Genomic DNA, 14,668 nt, shown 5'->3' with positions numbered 1-14,668 from the left:
AACAAATATAGCTATGAATGTACGATAACTATTTTTAGTTTAATTTTTTACTTTTGTTGTAACTTGTAGAAGTTTAATTTGGTCTTTATGTTTGTGGAGTGATATATTTCATATTAATCTATATTGTCTATTGTTTTCAAATTTTTTAATGACTATTTAGATGATATGCAAACAACAAGGAGATATCCACTCGAGAGATGAAAATCCACATCCCAATATAACCACATATGTATTGTTTCAGACTATCAGTCGATCTCTCGTTCCATTTTTGGGATTGGTATTGCTTATGGCGGCGGTGCAACCTGAGCCGCCGTTCCCTTACCTTCCGGCGACACCTTCAGATTGAACAATGCCGCGCAGAGAATGAATAGATTGTCCAAGTAGAATACCGGATCAGTTAATCACAGCCAAGCTAATGGCTGACTTGAACTCGGACACCGACTTCAATTCCAACTCGGACTCGGCTGGCTATAAATCCATGCGCGGCCGCCTCCCTTCGCATTCACCACAATTCCTTCCGCCAATCCTCTGCACTCCCAGCAGCGCTCTCGTTCGTCCATGGCGCTTCGCCGCTCGAGTCCCCGCTCGTCGCGCCTGATCATCCACCGCCGCAGTGAGCTCGCCGTCAAGGCGAAGGGGAGACTAGTCTCCAAGAAGCGGTCAGTATCAGGATCGTCCGTCAACAAGATGCCCTTCAAGAGGGGCGACGAGGTGCTTGTCCGCACTCCGTTGGGGAGGCTAGGCACCACGGCGCTGCGCCTCGTCTTGTGGCTCGGCGCGGTCGTCGTCTCCGACGCCGATGCCGACGACGGCCACCTCAAGGTCATCTACAACGGCAACTTCCCGCGCGACGACCCCTTACGGACCGTGCGCGTCGCCGTCAAGGACGTCAAGCTGCCCGCGCCGCGCCCGGCCCCGACCCCGACCCCGGCAAACATGGCGGCCCCGCGGCCGAACACGGCCGGCAAGTCGCTGCCGCGGCTGAAGATGTTTGTGCTGGAGAAGGAGCAGCTGCGTGCCAACTCCGAGGCCTTGTTGGCATTGTGATCAGTAGTAGCAGTAGGTGCAGAAGCTTGTAGGAATCAGAACATGTCTTCCTCTGTTCTTGGTTTGCATGGAAGGCGATGTGATCTTTTGAATTCTCGTAGATTGGATGATTTGTTCGCATGAGAAGAAGAACATGCAATCTGTGTGAACTTCAATTTGCCATTGATTATGAATGAAAGATCGAGGTTTCGCTTCTTTATATTTTTTTTTACCAATATATTTTATCCTTGATTTTGTTGATATCCAAGAGTTCAGATCAGAATCATAATCCAGCTGCCCTCTGATTACATGTATGATTACAATCCACGTGCTCACAACTTTGATGTTGTAGCTAGGATTCAGCTTTCAATTCTTTGCACGCCTTTGGCTTTCCTTTCCTTCGTTGAGATCAAGAGCCTGGGTATGCAGCAAACAAAGCATCTAGCTGGTAATGTCATTTCTACTCTGACTTGGATATCAGTTTGTGCCAGTCTCTGTGTCAATTTTTTTCTTTCTGAAAGGAAGGCAAGGGCCATATGTATTTCCTTCACTTTCCGTTCAGACGAACCGTTTGGCTCTCAACAACATCAACGAATCCCAAAAGAACTAGTGGTAGTCTGTTCACTCTGTTCACAAAGAAATTTAGTTGAAGCGGCAACATTATTTTGTTTCACTTCGTTGCTCCGAAGAGCTGTAAACTGCTGAACTAGTGGGCCTTGGGACAGATGCGTCATGCGTGGTGGATAAGATTTATATGACATAACGGTTTTCTCGGCTAGTGGGTTCAAGCAAACAAGACCAATAGAAAAGGATTTTTTTTTCTTTTTTGGAAGAGTACCCTCCGATGGATATATGAGCCATCCATATATTTTGATCCAAAGTAGAAGTTGTGGCAGATTTGGGAAAAAAAAGCATCATGGTAGATAAGTACATTTGCATGTATTTTTGCATGGACTTCTTAGGGCGTTCACAGTGCGCCTTCGTGGTATTCAGCCCCAAACAACTACATAGACGAAATGCTTACGTGAAGGAGAGAATGGAGTGGGGACCATGTTTTCATGGGGTTCCCATGTCCAATTTGGGTACCCAGAGCCTCGTCAGTTTTTTCAGAAAAAATTGGGTGAGTGAGAGCGTCGTTAGTTCCGTGCATGGCCGGAACCAGCAGCAGGAGGAAAGACAATGGCGGGCTAGTGGCGGAGAGGGGAGGTTATTGTTGGTGCAGGTGAAGAGGGTGGGGCGGCGGCTGCAAAGCTCGTCACTAGCACCGGCGAGGAACCGGTGGCTACGATGCCGACGAGGAAGCCACGGTCAACCTCGCATCGTGTCCGAAAAGCCGCCGCATCCGACAGTTCTAGTGAGCTTGCCGCGTCGTCATCCCCCCCTCCCCTCCCCCCTGCCCACAATTCGCTGCCGTCGCCCAAAGCCAGATCTGACTGGATCTGGCCGCTCAGCCCGACGCCATCGCTGCTCTGCCCGCCGCCGTTGCCGCCGCTTGGATCACCCCGCCGCCGCTCCAACCGAGGCTCCACTCGGTGCCATCTAAACCGATGGGGAAAGTGAGAAAGAAGAACTGCGAGGAAAAAGGGGAAGGGAAGATTGAAAAAAGAAGATAATGGTGAGGCCCACTACAACGAACTTACACTTGAGTATGTGAATTTAGAGGGCTTTGGATCTAGTTGGCAACTGAGGCTCACCAAGTGCGATAGCTGCACCGTGAACACCCTTATGCAGCTGGTGGGGCCACTGGTCACCGATCCGTAATACGAATATGATTTTCTTGGCTAATCACTGGATTATGTGTGCGAGTTAGTTGGAGAGAAAATAGGCATGCTCCTGTGGTTATGTGCATTTACGTACACGGTTTGCATGCATAGGAATTAGGTGAGATCTAGCGGCAGCGAGAGGATCAATCTAAACGGCGAGCTCGCCGACGATGCCACACGATGGGTAGCTAGCAGGCGATGATCATAGCCAATAGAAGCCTATTAATGTGCAGGTCAATAGAATGGTCTGTTCTGCACAAATAAATTAAATTGGAAGTCGAATATAATATGGATCAGTGATGGCGATGTCCTCCGCCGACGAGCATGTGCGCGGCGATGCCTCTCTCGTCTCCGCCTCCATGCTAGGCGTGCTCATGCTCCTCCTCTATGGCGAGCGTGTGCACAGATCAGCCGCCGCTACGAGCTCGCCGTGGAGGCGGTGAGATCGACGGCGAGCTCCACTACCTGCCTTGATGTGCCAGAGATGGAGAGAAGGGAAGGCGCAAAGAGGAGGGGGAGAAGAAGAGGATTGGGCTGACAGTGGGCCCCACCATGTTTATTTGTTGTGGCTGACAGTGGGTCCCATGTATCTTTCTTTTGTTTTGGTTGACCAGACTGCCACGTGTGCGTCCACGTAGGACTGAAACTACACTGGGTCGATCTAGGGGGGTAATTCGTCCCTTTTGTAAGTTCAAGGTTAAAAATAACCGGTATTAGAGTTCAGGGTTAAAAATCAGACGACCATAACTATTGAGGGGGTAATTCGTACTTTTTTTCAAAATATAACTACAATGGGGGCCTCAAAGCCCACAAGCCAACCCCACTTGCATTCCTATTTGTTGGTGGACTAGCGTCCCCCACTTCTTAACTTTCTACTCATGGTTTACTCAATTCATTTTTTAATTATTTATGGATTATTGAAACGGAATATTTCTTCCACACTTCAAACAATATACTTTCTTTAAAAAAAACCTTTTTTTCTACTGCATTGCTAATATCATTTGTTTTAAGCTATTTGTTAACCTTGTTTCTTAAAATATTTGATTTGTCAATGAAGCGGATAATTCACTCGTTCCGTTTTTCTCCGATTGATGTTTGCATATGGAGACGGTGCAAACTGAGCCGCCGTACGTCGTCTCCCTGCCCCTCCGGCGACACCTCCACCAGTTCGGCTTAGGCTTCGAGAAATCTGCGATTTCAACAATGCCGCGTGTATATATAGAGCAGAATTCACAAGGATTAGCCATTAATCACAGCAAGCTAATCACCGAGTTCAACTCCAACTCCGTCTCCGACGTGCTACGTAGCTAGCTTCATTGGTTTCGACTCGGAGTCGGACTCGGCTGCCGATAAATCCTAGCGCTGCATCCACCACAATTCCTTCCACCCCATCCTCGCAGAGTCGCAGTCGCAGCTAGCAGCGCTCGTAGCCGTCGTCCATGGCGCTTCCCCGCCGCTCGAGTCCCCGCTCCTCGCGCCCGATCATCCACCGCGCCGTCGACGCCAAGGGGAAGAAGCCGTCAGGACGATCGCCGGTCAACGAGATGTCCTTCAAGAAGGGCGACGAGGTGCGCGTCCGCACGCCGTTGGGGAGGCTAGGCACAACGACGCTGCGCCTCGTCATGTGGCTCGGCGCGGTCGTCGTCTCCGACGCCGACGCCGCCGACGACAACGGACACCTCGAGGTCATCTACAACGGCAACTTCCCGCGCGACGACCCCTTCCGTGCCGTGCGCGTCGCCGTCAAGGACGTCAAGCTGCAGGGGCCACGCCCGGCCCCGACCCCGGCAAACATGGCGGCCCCGCGGCCGACCACGGCCGGCAAGTCGCTGCCGCGGCTGAAGATGCAGATGCTGGAGAAGGAGCAGCTGCGGGCCAACTCCGAGGCGTTCTTGGCATTGTGATCAGTGTTATTCAGTAGGTGCAGAAGCTTGTAGGATTCAGACATGTCTTCCTCTGTTTATTTGGTGTCATGGAAGGCACAGTGATCTCGTATTTGTGATAGGATGGTTTACTGGAAATCTTCGCAAGAGAACGTGTAATCTGTGAAGTGTATTTATCATTGATTATGAATGAAAGATCAAGATTTTTTTATATATACACGAGCGATCTGTTTCGTCTATTATCTCATGATCAATGCAATACTATCTTTGCCTCTCTCTCTTGTTGGTATTGTTTGAGACAAATATTAAGTTTACAATCACAATGCTTTACTCTACTGCTAAAGAAAAACAATCCTCATTCGTTTGTTTCTCTAAAGATAACTTTAGGTGTCAAAATCACCACTACATATAAGGCTATCTCTAATGTGCAACAAAAAGTGATTTACCACCTTATCTCTTTAAGCGTGTGTTAACATTATAACGATGCTATTATAACAAATTTATGCTAAAAACTATCTAAACATTGTCGAGCCGGATAACTGTCCAAACACGTGCTAGGTAATGGTAAATACACGTAGATATAGACCCTCTTTGTTTAGGCTTATAAGCCAACTTATAAGTCGAAAAGTCTAAGCCTAAACAAACAAGCAGTTTTTCCGTTTGGCTTTTTTGAAGCCATAAGCCACTCTAACACTATTAAGCCAAAAGCTAGGTTGGAGAAGCTTTTTTGGCTTGTGTGAGGTAGATGTATGACTCAACTACTAAACTTAGGACATTAAATCCACCGGCTTATAAATCATATAAGCCAATAAGCTGACTTAAAAGTCTAGACCAATAAACCTAAGCCTAAATAAAGAGGGCCATAATACTAAAGAGCTTTGAAACACAACTGCTAATTGGCAGCCAATCCATGCTATGCCCTCACATGTGAATCAAGCAGCAGAACATCCATTTTATCGACGCTTGAGATATGGCAGATGATTTGCCCTCGAACATTATCTGACCATGGCCCATCAATGACTTGGACACTGACAATAGTGGCCATGCAAGCGAACCGACCTGCAAACTTACTTACGTGTCAAATAAGTGGTTACCCATGGATTTCCACATCGTAACCTAGATTGCCGCATCTAGAAATGCAAGTGGATCGATCCATAAACTCATTTATAATCTATGGGTTACCCATTAATTTTGCCTATAAATAGATTTGTGGATTAGACTGCTTACATCCCTAGTGGCCTCGAATATAGCTCGCATCTTAGCTCAAGCTTGCAACGCTTGCTGGAGCAACGTTTGTGCATCCTTGCAGGGCGTGTCGCGTGATCGTAGATCATGTTGTGTGTTATGACACTCATGATGAAGGTTTCGTCCTCAGACTCTGTTTTCTCCCTTTATGAAATCCATTAGCACGACTGCACAAGACAGGCGCGTTAACGATTTGGATCTCTGCAAGCATCACAAGCAATTGATCAATAAATTAATTACCTATATTAACATCACAACTCAAGTAATTGATCAATAACATAAATTGACCAATCCATGTTAAATGTATAATTACTCTACACTTAGCGCACTAAGGTCAGGAACATATAATGTTTTTCACAGGCTTATATTTGTACAGATTATAGAAGTGCCAAATTGTTCATTTAGTTTGTATCAATGAGTTCTTTACAAAGAAGAGCATCATAGGAAATACACAATTATGTATACTAAGAATGTTAAAAATGAAAACTGCAAATATAGAAAGGACCTCGATGAAAAGTTTTTTTTTCTAGGGAAGGGTATTTTTTTACCCGAACTCTACATCCAACAATTATGTTAAAAACTGCAAATATAGGACCTAGGACCTCGATGAATAGTTTTTTTTTTTTTGAGAAGGGTATTTTTTACGTGAACTCTTCATCCAACTAGACATATGCAATATTTTAGTTCTCAAATAACCCAATCTAAAATCGCTCCTATGAAGATTTGAACTTAGAACCTTTTAGCTCTCAAATAACCCAATCTAAAATTCGCTCCTATGGAGATTTGAACTTAGAACCTTGGGTGCTACTCAGGTCACTGCAACCACTAGGCAAATATAGGACATTGATGAATAGTTTAGGCACATAAAAACTATAAATGTAGCAATGACACCCTGCTCTCACGACAACAAAAAAAAGTTCAACGAATATGTGCTTACGTCACCTAGACAGGCTGCAAAACAAAGTGATAGACCGTCATACTTGTCATCGAAGAACATTGTAAATATTGATTAGATGTTATGCAGGTATCTTGATTCTTGCATAGTTCTGGACGCAACAGGTACCCAATCTCTTGTGGATTTTTTTCCAGTTAGGCAAAATATAAGGGAAATCTATTAACTTATTAAAGGAACTAGGAATGTAGCCCGCGCGAATGCGTGGGCATGCGTTTTGTACACTATGTTTGACACAGTTATAAGAGCAAAATATCAACCGTAGAACATCTACAACCATAGAACATCTACCATGATTTCTTCGTAAATTGTTTTCGTCGACATTAATTGCTTTTTAATTTTCTAACCTATTAGTTTTATATTATAGCAGTATCATATTTACCTGATATTTATAAGCAATTATTTATAATCTTCTTCATCATTTGAAAAGAAGGTAGACTTATTTTCTTTAGAAAACATGTCAACGAAATGTAAGTGTAAGGTAAACTAAGGTATTTTTCTTTTTTTTTCAATTGCATATGTATTATTATGGTTTATTCGATGATGAATTGGGTGAGACATGAAGCTCCACTAAATATATGGGTTTATATAGCCTAATATGATTGATGTAGTTTGAGAGTTGGTCCATCTATGAACATTTCATGTAGAGTGGGTAAGAGGTTCCACGCAAGCTAACGTGCATACGATAACGATGAAATATAATTGTACAATAATATTTTTGAAATGTGACATACCATGAATACACGCTTGTGTTTCCTTTTATAAGATAGTTCTAACGGTTAGAAATAATGGTTCTACCGGTTTTAAAGATATAGGAGTACTCCAAGAATGTAGCTTAAAAATTATGGTTGTTTTAATATCCAATATTATTGTGAAATGAACGTAGCTCAACCGGTTAGGTTTCTTGTGATGGAACTTGCTCGAGTTCAGACTTAACAAATTCTTTCAGTAGTAGGCAATGTACCCGTCGATATCAAGACGTACGTGGTGATTTCGTCAATCTCAAAATATATCAGCCTAGTCTCTTCAAAATACTCAAAGGGGTATTTGCATGTGTGCGTTCACAGAAGTGATTGTGCGTGCGTTGCGAGCGCCCGCGTTTGTACTTTGTTTAAAAAAAAACATCAAATATTATTTATTGTTTCTCTTTTATTTAATAGATAAAACAATAGGGAGGGGATGGCAGTGTTGTGTACATGTGATGGTGAGGAGGTGGATATTATATTTTTCTAACTTTTTTAAATAATTTAAGTGAAAGCCAATGATGAGGTGTTTCATTTTTTCTAAGAATTTCTAAGGTTTTTCCCTTTTTATAGGACGTGACACACGGTGACTCAAGATTTTTTCTTAAAAAATAGATTTAATAGTTAAAAATAATGGATAAATCAAATTAAATTGATTTTTCTTATAATTTAATTACAAGATCTAATCTATTGGTTTATTATAGATCTCGATTACATGCATATACTTCCGTATATTATGTAGTATTATATTTTATTTTTTTATATTATACAAAATCCTATTTTTAGACCGTAGTTTTTCCACGGATACTAAGTACGTTTTTTTTTTGCTTTATAGTACGCTTTTTTTTTTTGCTTTATTTTATCGTACATAGATGTCTATTTTTTTTTCTTCCAGCTAACAGTAGGTAGCTTTATATGTTTTTTTTAAAAAGGGAGTAGCTATATTTATGGCGCCATATTTTTCACCAAAAAATAGTCGGTATGTATTTACATTGTAATTCCCTGAATTACATATGCAATTTTAGTGTATTTATAATGTAAGTCCCAAAATTACATATATAAATCCTAAATTTATATACTAATTATATATATAAGTGGAGTGTAACTACAGTGTAAATTCGTATAAATATATAAATAATTATTAGTTTTACGATGGAGGTGAAGTGCTAATGAGTTTAGAGCTTGATTAGGTGCAGTTGGTTCTTTCGCATAAGCTGTAAGATGGGGTGCAGCCTTCAAGTGCTTGAAACGAATATTACTGGACGATCTCACGGTTAAAACATTCGACTGTACACAAATTTAGCAATACCGTTTTTTAATTGTACTTCCCTAGGGACATTTATTTTTTCTTTCCTTTTCCCAGCCACCGGTTGCATATGTTTTTTAAGGGGAAAAACTATCACCTTTTTAATAATAGATCTAATCTAATGGTGTAAATAAACAGGTCCACCAATTTAAGTGAAAATCAACGGTGAGATTAGATAGTGCCACGTGGCAGCCTAGGAGCGTTTGTAGGAGTCCCACGTGGCGGCTTGAGAGCGTTTGTAGAAAGTTTTATGGCCTTTTATTTAGTATATAATATATAATAGATAGATAGAAAAAGGAGTCTCCACGTTCACTCTCACGTACTAGAAATTCTCATATTAATCGGAGAAAAAGAAAAACAGAGTCCATATAGAAATACAATTTAGAAATAGTTGAAATTCGGAATTAAAAAAATAAGGAATATTGGAAGAGGTGATTAGAGTCTATATAGAAATACAATTTATAAATAACTGAAATTCAGAATTAAAATTTTAAAAAAGGAAATATTGGAAGAGAAGAGTAGAGTCCATATAGAAATACAATTTATAAATAACTGAAATTTAAAATTAAAAATAAGGAATATTAGAAGTAGAGTATAGAGTCTATATCGAAATGCAATTAAGAAATAATTGAAATTCGGAATTAAAAATAAGGGATATTAGAAATAGAGTATAAAGTTCATATAGAAATTTAAAACTAACTAAAATTCAGAATAAACATAATAAAATTAAAATTAGAGTTTAGAGTTCATGTAAAAAATACAATTTACAAATAACTAAAATTCAAAATAAAACAACATGGGAAGTAGAGTCTAAAATCAATATATGAATACAATTTAGAAGTAACTGAAATTCAAAATTAAAAATTAAAGAATATTGAAACATGAGTCTACGTAGAAATACAATTAGAAATAATAAAAATTTTTGCGACCAGTTCTACGTATGGAGATGGTGGAAGCTGAGCCGCCGTCATCTCCTTGTCCACCGCTGGCGGCGGCGGCGGCGACACACACCTAGCTTCGCGTTCCCGCCTGCTTGGCGCCATTCGGGATTGCATGATGGTGGCGAGGCGTAACGGACGTCTCCGATTCCGAGTCGAGCTCGGATTGAAGAATTGTGTCTGACAGCCACGCTTTGCTTCCTTCACAGACTTCAATTCGAACTCGGACTCGGCTGCCGATAAATCCAAGCGCGCCGCCCCCACCACAATTCCTTCCACCCATCATCGCAGCAGCTCTCGGCGCTCGTCCATGGCGCTTCCCCGCCGCTCGAGTCCCCGCTCCTCGCGCCCGATCATCCACCGCCGCACTGAGCTCGCCGTCGAGGCGCAGGGGAGAGTGGTCTCCAAGAAGCCGTCAGGATCAGGATCGCCCATCAACAAGATGTCCTTCAAGAAGGGCGACGAGGTGCGCGTCCGCACGCCGGTGGGGAGGCTAGGGACCACGGCGCTGCGCCTCGTCATGTGGCTCAGCGCGGTCGTCGTCTCCGACGCCGACGACGGACACCTCGAGGTCATCTACAACGGCAACTTCCCGCGCGACGACCCCTTCCGTGCCGTGCGCGTCGCCGTCAAGGACGTCAAGCTGCCCGCGCCGCGCCCGGCCCCGATCCCGGCTAATATTGCGGCCCCGCGGCCGAACAAGGCCGGCAAGAATCTGCCGCGGCTGAAGATGTTTGTGCTGGAGAAGGAGCAGCTGCGGGCCAAATCCGAGGCCTTGTTGGCATCGTGATCAGTGTTCTTCAGTAGGTGCAGTAGGTGGAATCAGAAGCTTGTAGGAATCAGAACATGTCTTCCTCTGTTCTCGGTTTGCATGGAAGGCAATGCGATCTTGTAAATTCTCGTAGATAGGATGATTTCTTCGCATGAGAAGAAGAACATGCAATCTGTCAACTGTAATTTCTCATTGATTATGAATGAAAGATCGAGGTTTCTCTTCTTATTTCTTTTTCTTTTTCTTTTTTACCAATATATGCAGGCACAATGCATGTTATTCCTTGGTTTTGTTGATCCAATTGTTAAAGATCAGAATCACAATGCAGCTGCCCTCTGATTGCACGTATGATTACAATCCACCTGCTGACAACTTTGATCTTGTAGCTAGGATTCAGCTTCCAATTCTTTGCACGCCTTCGTCGTCAAGAAGATTCATCGGAGTCAGTACCAGGTTAGCCATGCGTTAGCGAATAAAGCACGGTCGGAGAATGTCTCTGATTTCTGGTTGGAAGGGTCTTGTAACTTTATATCACAGATAATCTGTGATGACGCTAAATTTGAGTAATAGATTTACCCTTCCTCGCAAAAAAAAAAATTCTTTGCACGCCTTTGGCTTTCCTTGCCTTTGTTGAGATCAAGAACCAGGATATGCAGCAAACAAAGCATCTAGCTGGTAATGTCATTCATACTCTGAATTGGATATTAGTTTGTGCTATTATGTGTCTTTTTTTTTCTGAAAGGAAGGCAAGGGCCATATGTATTTCCCTCACTTTGGCTCTCAAGAACATCAAACGAATCCCAAAAAGAAGTACACTAGTTCACAAAGAAATTAGTTGAGGCGGCAACGTTACTGTGTTTCACTTTGTTGCTCCGAAGAGTGGGCCTTGGGCCAGATGGTTGGTGGACTAAGATTAGGGACGTATCGATTTTCTCGACTAGTGGGTTCAAACAAACAAGGCCAATAGAAAAACCCAGAAACCGAAGGTTAAAAAATTTGAGAAAAAAACGAACAAGAAACTATTGTTCAGTTTGGTCCGGTCTTTGCATTGGCTTGCGGGTTTTTTTTCCTCCACCCCTTAAGACATGCATATTGAAGAAACGAGAAATTATAATTGACCATAAAGTTGAGTGACATACTCTTATTTTTGTTTCTTTGTTTGTCATATAATTTTAAAATTCACACCTATATGTCACATTTTACTTCGGTAAATCCATAAATGCCCAAACTTTCCTCCTCCCTCTGGCTAGTATGTTATGATCGAGCTTCTCTCCTCGTTGGTAGGGATACACGCTGGACATAAATGCATGTACGAAATTAAGTCGTTGGTAGGGGTAGAAAGGAAGGGCACGGAATAGACAACTCTAATTTTTATATTCAACTGTTGATTGAATAACGGTGTGTTTAGTTCACGCTAAAATTAGAAGTTTGATTGAAATTGGAACGATATGACGGAAAAGTTGAAAGTTTATGTGTGTAGGAAAGCTTTGATGTGATGGAAAAGTTGAAATTTTGAAGAAAAAGTTGGGAATTAAACTCGGCCTAAGGAATGTTTCCCCTTCTTGTGAATCCCTTTCCGCTTCCGAGTGCCTACTAATGCTTCGACAATGCATAAAAATACATGTGTTGGTTCATATTTTACCTACTAGGCTACTCGTACAATAATAGATTTAAAATATAACTATTATTTTAGCCATCAATCCTATGAACCTGGACATGCACCTTTTTGGTCTGCTTAGGTTTTTTTTAATTATTCACCAAATTATTGAAACATATTGTTTGCTCCAAATTAAAAAGATATGTTGCTAAGATCACTTGTTTTAAACTACACCCTCCATCCCAAGAAAAGAACAATCCTTCCTATAAACCTAGACATGTGCGTGTCCAGATTCATAGCTGGGATTGGTTTTTTTTCAAATTGAGAGAGTATTTGGTAAGTTTTTTTTTCAAAATATTCAATTTATCCATCAAGCGAATAATTCATGGCAACAATCCGTTCAATAATCTAAATCAAACGAAGCCAACATGCCCATACTATGTTCCATGTCCTCTTTGGTGATGAGTTCGGTGTCAGCACCGGCTTCGCAGCCATCGGTGTCCCTCCATTGCCATCCACACGAGCTTGTGCCATGGGAAGCAAGAGAGCTTGGGCACGGGGCGATATGAGCTTGGGCACTGACGCTGGCTGCTGCGGGTACGTTCGCGAAGAGAAACAACGAGAATACAAGACCATGCATAAGACGCTGAAAGAGATGAGGGCAATTAATATTAATCTCGTCTTTGCACACATGACATAATGACATTGAGGCGTTATGAGTGAAAACTTAACAGTAACACTTGCGAACTTTCGATGACATTGAAACAACCAATTTTCCAAATAACTATTGTGCCCCCCAAATTAAAAAACACACACGCAGCTAGCCAAGATGTCGTGCCAAATATATATCGACCTGTGCTTGAGTATTCCAGTAGTATTGTACAGCAGTACACAGTACAGGTCTGAGCGACTGTGGCGTTGTGCGCAAGTGAAGACACGGCCGGGCCGTCGCATCGATCGGTCCATCTGCGCGCCTCTTTCTTCACCTGCTGCGGCAGCGCCAATGCGCCATGGCCGACCTCTCATCACATCCATCGATCATTCACGTCCATCGATCTTGGACGTGAATCGATCCGGCCGCTCTGGATGAATATAATGCTGGTTCGCTGGCTGGCTGTGGCTGCTTGCTTCCTGCAGACAAGGGGCACAGGCGAATCTGTACTTGCCTCGAGCAGCCTCCCACCCAATCGCAGCCCCTCCGCTACCCCGTCTCGTCACTCAGCTTATCCGATCCAACCACATCTCTACATATGCATATATATGAAGTACTAGCAAATATGCCCGTGCTTTGCAACGAGAGATCTAGTAAGAGGGGTTAAACGTTTCGTTGCACTCTATTATTATATGTTTTCATTTTTTTAGTGCTACAAAAGGAAAAAGGTAAAAGTCATCTGTAATGGAAAAGAAACACACACCTTGTAGTATCGAAATAAAATCTGTAGTGGAATATGTTCGAATTTTAGAAATAATTTAATATTTAAGGAAATAATAATTATTTTGACCTGAAACAATCTACTGAATCTACTGAGTGATTAAATAATTGATCATAATTTCCTAGCAATTTTAAATGGCTCAAAATAGTTCCAAACAAAATTCTGTAATTTTTTAAAAAATTAAATCAGTTGCTTTGAAAAATAAACTGATTAGGGCCTTAGTAAGTTTCGGGGACAACTTGAGGGACCAAAACTGAACTTATCCGTGCGGAGCGTACACGTGGCCCAATTGTGTGGCGGCCCGGGAACGGCAGCCCGATGCAGGAGAATTCGCAGCCGTCCGATCTAATCGACGGTCACGATTGATTCGTACATATATAAAAGGACGGCAACCCTAACCCTAAATCATTTCCCTCCCCTCTCTCTCTCTCTCACGACTGCATCGGCGACGCGCGCGACGCCTTTCCCCCTCCGTCGCTCCCCCTCTCCCTCCCCACCGGTGCCGCCGCTCCCCTTCCCCCTCCCCCCACTGGCGGCGACGCTCCCTTTCCCCTCCCCTCTTCTCTCTCTCTCACGACTACATCGGCGGCGCAGCGGCGCCTTTCCCCCTCCGCCGCTCCCCCTCTCCCTCCCCACCGGCGCCGCCGCTCTCTTTCCCCCTCCCCCGACCGGCGGCGACGCTCCCCTTCCCCTCCTCCCACAGGCGGCGACGTTCCACCTCCCTCTCTCCCTCCCGTCTCTTCTCCCTTCAGTGGCGGTGGTGGCGTCGGCTGCGGTGGCAACGGCCGAGGGCCGCGGTGGAAATGATCTGGCGCCCCTCTAGCCTCCCTCCCGCGGCATATCCGCCGGAGGTGGCGACGGTGGCGGCTCGCTCCGCCCCCTCTCGCCTTCCTCCCGCGGCGGATCCGGTGGCAGTGGCGGCGTCGACATGGAGGCGGCGGTTCGGACGGCGTGGAGACGGCCGGCCGGACCTCGCCTCCGCCAGATCCGGCGGTGCTGCGGCCAGGACG

This window comes from Oryza sativa, chromosome 7 (genome assembly GCF_034140825.1).
Source record: "Oryza sativa Japonica Group chromosome 7, ASM3414082v1".
Lineage (NCBI taxonomy): Eukaryota > Viridiplantae > Streptophyta > Magnoliopsida > Poales > Poaceae > Oryza > Oryza sativa.
The sequence above is the reverse complement of the archived record's forward strand: the minus strand, read 5'-3'. Positions refer to the sequence as shown.